The sequence below is a fragment of the Adiantum capillus-veneris genome, chromosome 17 (genome assembly GCF_014529385.1).
Source record: "Adiantum capillus-veneris isolate H3 chromosome 17, ASM1452938v2, whole genome shotgun sequence".
NCBI lineage: Eukaryota > Viridiplantae > Streptophyta > Polypodiopsida > Polypodiales > Pteridaceae > Adiantum > Adiantum capillus-veneris.
This window is the reverse complement of record NC_140947.1, coordinates 120,993,846-121,000,879: the sequence shown is the minus strand read 5'-3', so window position 1 is coordinate 121,000,879 and position 7,034 is coordinate 120,993,846.

Sequence of the window (7,034 nt, the reverse complement as noted above, 5' to 3'; positions counted from 1 at the left end):
AACCTACCGCTTGCCCAGGATCAGAACACATGGATCTTGGCAGCTCAACCCTCTCCAAGATCTACAAGATCTGGTAAGCGATCATTTAAATTAGATGATGAATCCGATGATAGTTCATCAGAGCAGCATAACAGTGAAAGCTCTGACAACGAAGAAAAAAGAGCTAGGAGGGAAGAAATGAAGCAAAAAGCTATGGCTGCCCACCAAGAGGAGCCAGTGCAGAAGCAAGCAAGATTTGAAAGAGAAAAACAGGCGTATCCTCGCACTAGGGAAGCGCAGGGAAAAGACCCATAAAAGTGGGTACCCATCGGCTTGAAGGGACCTCGAACGAAACATCATTCAAGGACAGAGGCCGAGGATCCCAAGGATCATTTAGAAAGAATGTACCAAGAGGCAGAGGCCTTGAAGCTGAAAGAGGTGGAAGAAGCGGCCAAGAAAGTTGAGGAAGCAGCAACTCAAGATCAAGGCCAGGCATCCCCCCGGCCCACCTCACCGTCGCTGGAACAACAGGACCAATCCATACCCACTCCACCATCATCGCCGCCAGGCCAAGAGACCACTGAAGAAGCCGAGACCGACAAGACAAAAGATTATGATCTCACCCACCAAACGGAAGCTACACAACAAACTGACCACGCCGAACAACGTGAAGAAAAGGAAGCTAAACCAGCACCAGAGCAGACAACCGAGGATACTCACAAGGAGTGTAAAGAATGAGGATGCAAGAGAGCTACAGAAGACAAGCACAAAGCACACATAGATGGAAAGCTTCTTCTTCTCCTTTACAGAAAAGAGAGTACAAAATGACTAAGTGCTAAAGCTGAAAAGTAGCACATATGTACATGCGGTCACTAAGTGTGAACTCTCTAGAAGCGTACTAGGCTGGCACTATAAGTGTAGTCCAGCTGTAGAATCACTGGCAGAGATCCTTCGTGTCGGTCACCTAACACGCCAGTGAGTAAATGCCGTAAGCGGCCAAGACCCGTAGTGGATGCCAGCTCAAGGTGTAGAGCTCGACATCTCAGCACTCCCCCTCGAGCTCTGCATGTCGTAGAGTCCAAGCATAGTCCGGAAACGTCAAAGCTTCTCAGGTCCGAGGGCCTTGGTAAAGATATCCGCTATCTGCTCCTCTGTGCTGACGTAGACCAAGTCGATGACGCCCGCCAACACTCGCTCTCGAGCGTAGTGGTAATGGACCTCTATGTGTTTGGTCCTGGCATGGAACACTGGGTTCCTAGCCAACTGCATGCTGCTGAGGTTGTCACAATGAATGACAATCTGCTGGTCCACCTGCACTCCCAAGTCCTCAAGTAATGTGCGTAGCAAAGCTACCTCGCACGCCGCAACTGCTGCACCTCTGTACTCGGCCTCTGTGCTCGATAAAGCAATCGTAGGCTGCTTTTTGCTGCTCCAAGTAACAGCAGCACTCCCAAAAGAGAACATGAAGCCACTCATAGATCTCCTATCAACAATGCTACCTGCCCAATCTGCATCTGTATACCCATACAATGCTAATGGTGCATCTGCTGCATAGAACAATGCGTAGTCAAGAGTCCCTTGCACATTCGAAGTGTGCGTCGTACTCCATCCAAATGTGGCTTCCTCGGAAGCTGCATGAACTGACTCTCCAAGCCTACTGTGTAGCTCAAGTCTGGCCTCGTGATAGTCAAGTAGATTAGACTACCCACAATCTTCCTGTACATGTTGACATCCTCAACAACATCACCCTTCTCTGCACTCAGCTTTGCATTCACATCCAAGGGAATAGAAATTGGCTTACAATCAGCCATACCATATTTTGACAACATGTCCAAAGCATACTGTCTCTGTGACAGCCATACACCCTCTGGAGTCCTGATCACCTCAATGCCAAGAAAGTAGTGCAACTCGCCCAAATCTTTCATTTCAAACTCCTGTTTGAGAAGACCCTTCACATGGTCAATCTCCATAGCATTGTCACCAACAATAATAAGGTCATCTACATATATGGTAATGACCACAATCCCCACATCACTCTCACGTACATAGAGTGAATGATCAGAATGAGCTCTCCTAAAACCAATACTGACAAGATACTTGGCAATCGTGTCATACCATGCTCTAGAGCCCTGCTTCAAACCATACAAAGATTTGAGAAGTCTGCATACATAATCTGGGTAACCTGGATCGACATAACCAGGTGGCTGATCCATATATACTTCCTCTTGCAACTCACCATTCAAGAAGGCATTCTTTACATCCATTTGATGCATAATCCATCCTCTAGATGCAGCCACTGCTATGACAGCTCTCACAGTCGTCATCTTTGCCACTGGAGCAAAGGTCTCCTCATAGTCTATGCCATACGTTTGTGCATAACCCTTTGCAACCAGCCTTGCCTTGTGACGCTCAATGTTACCATCAGCCTCATGCGTGGTTTTATACACCCATTTACAGCCAAAAGCTTTCTTGCCACTTGGCAATGGCACCAACTCCCATGTGTCGTTTGCTTCCAATGCAGCCATCTCTTCATTCATTGCATCATCCCAATGCACATTTCCAACTGCATCCTCAAAACATGTGGGCTCCACATCCTGTATCACCTTAGCCATGTAGGCTTGGTGATGCGCTAGATACCCATCATAAGTCAATTTTTGAATTGGATTTCTGACTCTATTAGATCTGCGAGGTCCTGGGTCACTCCTTTGCCCTCTAGCATCTTCTTGTACTTTCCTTACACCAGGTGTCCTGATAGCCGGAATTCCAAATTCCTCATCAAGACTTTGTTCAGAACCATCTGAATCCATGTCTACATGTGAAAAACCTGATGATGCATCAGCCATAAAGGGAGGTTCATCAACCTTTTCCTTTCCTTTTCGTGATACATTCCCTGTACCTGTTGGTGGAGTAACCTGCGTACGTAGTCTACCATTCCATGGTTTCTCAACAGAGCCACGAGAAGAGGACTCTTGTGGTCCACTCAAAACCTGTGACTGTGGCCTCACATTTTGTACAACCACATCATCTTTTACATTAGCCCCAATAGTGCCATGTGCATTACTGTACCAGTTGCTCATCTCATCAAAGAATACATCTCTGCTCACTCGTAATTCTTGTGTAGTAGGATTGTAGCACCTTTACCCCTTTTGTTCAAGGGAATATCCCACAAGAATACATTTCTCTGCTTTAGGATCCAATTTCCTACACAACTCATCTGGTACATGCACGTAAGCTATGCAGCCAAACACTTTCAAGTGTGCCAAATCAGGCTTTGTACCTGTAAACTTTTCCTCAGGTGTTACATCATGCACCACAGCTGTAGGTGTCCTGTTCATAATGTACACAGCTGTATTTACGGCTTCATCCCAGAAATGATGAGGCATGTTCTTCTCATTCATCAATGCACGTGCAACCTCTGCAATGTGCCTGTTTTTCCTTTCTGCGACCCCATTCTGTTGTGGAGTATATCTGCATGTAAACTGTCTGCGTATACCATGCATTCGCAAAAAATCTGAAAAATCATTGGAGAAGTACTCTCCCCCTCCATCTGACCTCAATGTCTTGATTTGCATATCTGTCTCCTTCTCTATCATGACTTTGAAGTCTTGAAAGTGACCAAACACTTCACTTTTGTTACGCATGAAGTAGACCCATAATTTCCTTGTATGGTCATCAATGAAAGAGACATAATACCTGCAACCATGTATACTTGCAGTATCGGTTGGACCCCAAACATCTGTGTGCACCACCTCAAGTGGCTTTTTACATACATTGCGCTCATGTGGAAATGAGCCCTTTGACTGTTTTCCAAACTGGCATGCTGCACACACTTTATGCATACCATCCACCTTGAATTTGGGCAAACATTTTACAATCTTTTTTGATTGCATGCTGCGCAATCTCTGCTCATTGACATGGCCAATGCGTTTGTGCCAAATGTCAACATCAGCCACAACACCTGTGCCCTGTGCAAATAATGCAGCTTTTACCTCAGGCATGTCTACATTCAGCGTAAACATTCTGTCCACACATTTTCCCTCTGTGATCAGCTTACAGCCATTCTAGAAATCTTCTACATAACAGCCATTTGGATTGAAGCGAACCTGGAAACCCTGCTCAACCATTTGTCCAACAGAAACAAGATTCTTTGTAATGTTTGGGACATGAAGTACATCTGCTAAGTACTTTGATTTCCCACTCTTCGTATTTAGAGGTATGTCCCCTACATGAGCAATGGGGTGAGCTGTGTCATCTCCTGTCTGCACATAGCCTGACACATCTGGTTTGCGCATATCTCTAAACCACTCTCCACGAGCCGTCATGTGATTAGAGGCACCTGAATCCACATACCAAACATCATCTTGGGTGGAATTCTCTGCAGTCATTGTATTCATTACATGCTGCATAACAATCATGCGCTCGTTTTTGCTGTCATCTGCATCTCTGCTAGTAGATGCATAGTTGCCATGTTCTCTCTTTCCACTTGCTTTTCCCTTTGGACAGTCACATGACATGTGACCTCTTTCACCACAAGTCCAACATTCTCTGCTATCTCAAGTATGTTGCTGCCTGCTTGATCCTGCACCATGACCTCTTTGACTCCCCCTCCCTTGAGACTGGTTTCCCCTACCACCTACATTGTTTTGATTTGATTGAACTTCTTGAAATTGGCCCCTGCAACCCCTTGGACCTCTACCACGACCTCTACCTCTACCTCTGTTGGAGTTAGAATAGAAGGCTTGTTCAGAATTATTTCTGCCATGAGAAGAAGATGTGTCAAGGTTCTTCTCGTCAAGAATAAGCATAGAAATCAAATCTTGGAACACGGGGATGTCGTCTCTTGTATTCATGGAAGACCTAAAATGTACATACTCATCTCCTAGACCATCCAAGCATGCACGGACAATGTCATCGTCTTCCATTGAGACTTTAATAGATCCAAGAGCCTCAATGATACTCTTGATCTTCAAGGCATAATCATTGATTGAGAGGTTGTTCCTCTTAACCTGATTTAGCTCCGACTTTAGTTGAAGCTTCCTAGCCTTGGTGTTCACCTCGAACACTCTGCCTAAGTTTCTCCATGCAATGGCGGGGGTTTCAGCATCCTATAGATAGCCCATCATGCCATCTGTGATGCTCATAGAAAGCCAATACATCACTTTGCTCTGGCCTTGTTGCCAGTCCCTCAAAGCTTTCCTTTGTTCTGCTGTAGCATTTGCCTCAGGAATCTCTGGTTCCTTTTCATTGTCTCCTTCTACATAGTCCCAATAACCTTTTCCTTTTAGGAAATTTGTTATTCTGAACTTCCATGCAGGGTAGTTATTTTTCTCAAGCTTCTCAGTAACAATCTGACTGAAATCGTCAGACATCTTGAAGCACTAAGACAAAATAGCTACAATCTGCAAAAACCTACAAATCTGTTGAACCTGCTATCGTGGTACCTGTAACGCTTTCTACACTCAACGAGTGTCCACAATCAAGCGTACATACAACCACTGTACTTGTATACTAAATCTCTATATACTGCACTTTGGAGACCTGTTCAGAAACTTGTCGTGGATTGCGAACGAAGGGGTTGTGATGCTCTTGGTCTCTTAGCCTCTCTTGCCTGCACCAGGCTCTGATACCATGTAAAGAATGAGGATGCAAGAGAGCTACACAAGACAAGCACAAAGCACACAGAGATGGAAAGCTTCTTCTTCTTCTTTACAGAAAAGAGAGTACAAAATGACTAAGTGCTAAAGCTGAAAAGTAGCACATATGTACATGCGGTCACTACGTGTGAACTCGCTAGAAGCGTACTAGGCTGGCACTATAAGTGTAGTCCAGCTGTAGAATCAGTGGCAGAGATCCTCCGTGTCGGTCACCTAACGCGCCAGTGAGTAAATGCCGTAAGCGGCCAAGACCCGTAGTGGATGCCAGCTCAAGGTGTAGAGCTCGACATCTCAACAAGGAGGTGGATGAAACTGATAAAGAGCAAGATACAGAAAAAGAGCAAACCACTACACATGAGGAAGAAACCGAGACAAAGAAGGCGGAAAGGCCTGCAACAACCGTGGAACCGAAAAGGGTTGAGACCACAAAAGTAATTTCCACTCAGCCAGTAACTGCCGAGGTTTCAAAACCTCAGGATGGCCAAGGAAAAGCAACCATCTCTATAGAAACACTAGCAATAACAACACAGCAAGAAGTAACACAAGAGGCTGCCGGCACATCTCAACTTGCAAGACAGGAGGAGTGGCAATCCAATGATGAAGTCATTCTACAAGTAAACGAGTATGCAAGGCAGATGCAAATCATGACGGAGAAACTCTGCTCAGCAACCTTTAACCGCAGTACTAAATCCAAGGAATTAGAAATGGTCATCGATGCTCTTCAAGGCGAGCTCGACGATAGAATGGCTACTATCACTGATCTCCAAAGGCAAGTACAAGAGCTAAATACTGAAGCAGAACGGCATCAGATAGCCAGGGACATCCAACAAAAAGAAATGGAGAGTTGGGTGACCTCATACTAAGTTATTTGATGCCTGCAAAGTGAAAGATGAGCAGTTGATAGAAGTGACAAATGAACTTCTTACCATTTCTCTGTCAGCTCAAAAGATTCAAGTACAATTAGATGTAGCAAATGCATCTGTGCAGTATTCTGAACAAAGAATTAATGATCAAGCCACTTTCTTGCGGCAATTAAGAGAAAATCCAGCCGTGGCCTCGATCAAGGGAACAGATGAAGTATACAAAGCTCTTGAAAAGAAAAACAAAGATTTAGAACTGGAGTTGAAGCTGGAATAGTCACAACACAGATATCTGGTACTCATGCGGGTCCAAAGAGAGGAGGAGCTCTTTAAGGATTTTGCAGAATTGAAAAGAATGAATCAGCTTCTCAAAGAGGGAAAGCCAGATATACAGGAAGAGGCAGACACTTCAGAGCCGCCCCAAGTGGAAATCCCCTCGGTCTCATTTGCTGAATTCGAGACACAGTTTACCGAAGAGCCGCGTGGGGGAGAAGATTTTCCAGTCCAAATCACAGAGGAGGACATAGTGCCAACGGTCCAG